This window comes from Triticum dicoccoides, unplaced genomic scaffold, assembly GCF_002162155.2.
Source record: "Triticum dicoccoides isolate Atlit2015 ecotype Zavitan unplaced genomic scaffold, WEW_v2.0 scaffold32473, whole genome shotgun sequence".
Classification (NCBI taxonomy): Eukaryota; Viridiplantae; Streptophyta; class Magnoliopsida; order Poales; family Poaceae; genus Triticum; species Triticum dicoccoides.
The window spans coordinates 1-1679 of NW_021263399.1; the positions used below are offsets into that span (position 1 = coordinate 1).

At 48.2% G+C, this 1679-nt stretch overlaps 4 non-coding genes across 4 annotated transcripts; all 4 read right to left on the bottom strand.

Moving 5' to 3' along the window:
• Positions 1–15: 15 nt before the first annotated feature.
• Positions 16–134, bottom strand: LOC119345875. The gene has a single exon (XR_005167233.1). It is a non-coding gene; the product is annotated as a 5S ribosomal RNA (ribosomal RNA).
• A 367-nt stretch (positions 135–501) lies between these two features.
• LOC119345877 lies at positions 502–620 on the bottom strand. Its single transcript, XR_005167234.1, has one exon. It is a non-coding gene; the product is annotated as a 5S ribosomal RNA (ribosomal RNA).
• Positions 621–987: 367 nt separating this feature from the next.
• Positions 988–1106, bottom strand: LOC119345879. Its single transcript, XR_005167236.1, has one exon. It is a non-coding gene; the product is annotated as a 5S ribosomal RNA (ribosomal RNA).
• Positions 1107–1473: 367 nt separating this feature from the next.
• LOC119345878 lies at positions 1474–1592 on the bottom strand. The gene has a single exon (XR_005167235.1). It is a non-coding gene; the product is annotated as a 5S ribosomal RNA (ribosomal RNA).
• Positions 1593–1679: the final 87 nt, after the last annotated feature.

Consider the following 1679-nt stretch of genomic DNA (forward strand, 5'->3'; position numbering starts at 1 on the left):
AAAATAATTATAAAAGGAATGCAACACGAGGACTTCCCAGGAGGTCACCCATCCTAGTACTACTCTCGCCCAAGCACGCTTAACTTCGGAGTTCTGATGGGATCCGGTGCTTTAGTGCTGGTATGATCGCATCCGACATGTTTCCCCGTCTTCGTCCCTTATGCTTGCCACTCCCAGGTCCGCTCCAAAGACGATTCTACATTCTCACTACCATTACAACCGTTCCCTAACAATGGATAATGTCCTATACTACTTACTCTCCCGCTCAATCACGGAGCCGAGTTTTCCACGGTTTCCACCCCTCCCTCCATACCGCAGCAACACGAGTTTTTTCCACCCCTTTCAGAAAGCGCTCTTCACGCCACAAAGCCGCCCCAAGACGCGCGAGCAATGTGCATCGAGCTTAAACATATCGCAAACGTCAAAAATAATATAACGGGATTAATATATATCGCGCACGTGCGATATGTTAGTCACAAGGCACAAAAAATAATTATAAAAGGAATGCAACACGAGGACTTCCCAGGAGGTCACCCATCCTAGTACTACTCTCGCCCAAGCACGCTTAACTTCGGAGTTCTGATGGGATCCGGTGCTTTAGTGCTGGTATGATCGCATCCGACATGTTTCCCCGTCTTCGTCCCTTATGCTTGCCACTCCCAGGTCCGCTCCAAAGACGATTCTACATTCTCACTACCATTACAACCGTTCCCTAACAATGGATAATGTCCTATACTACTTACTCTCCCGCTCAATCACGGAGACAAGTTTTCCACGGTTTCCACCCCTCCCTCCATACCGCAGCAACACGAGTTTTTTCCACCCCTTTCAGAAAGCGCTCTTCGCGCCACAAAGCCGCCCCAAGACGCGTGAGCAATGAGCATCGAGCTTAAACATATCGCAAACGTCAAAAATAATATAACGGGATTAATATATATCGCGCACGTGCGATATGTTTGTCACAAGGCGCAAAAAATAATTATAAAAGGAATGCAACACGAGGATTTCCCAGGAGGTCACCCATCCTAGTACTACTCTCGCCCAAGCACGCTTAACTTCGAAGTTCTGATGGGATCCGGTGCTTTAGTGCTGGTATGATCGCATCCGACATGTTTCCCCGTCTTCGTCCCTTATGCTTGCCACTCCCAGGTCCTCTCCAAAGACGATTCTACATTCTCACTACCATTACAACCGTTCCCTAACAATGGATAATGTCCTATACTACTTACTCTCCCGCTCAATCACGGAGACGAGTTTTCCACGGTTTCCACCCCTCCCTCCATACCGCAGCAACACGAGTTTTTTCCACCCCTTTCAGAAAGCGCTCTTCGCGCCACAAAGCCGCCCCAAGACGCGCGAGCAATGAGCATCGAGCTTAAACATATCGCAAACGTCAAAAATAATATAACGGGATTAATATATATCGCGCACGTGCGATATGTTTGTCACAAGGCGCAAAAAATAATTATAAAAGGAATGCAACACGAGGACTTCTCAGGAGGTCACCCATCCTAGTACTACTCTCGCCCAAGCACGCTTAACTTCGGAGTTCTGATGGGATCCGGTGCTTTAGTGCTGGTATGATCGCATCCGACATGTTTCCCCGTCTTCGTCCCTTATGCTTGCCACTCCCAGGTCCGCTCCAAAGACGATTCTACATTCTCACTACCATTACAACC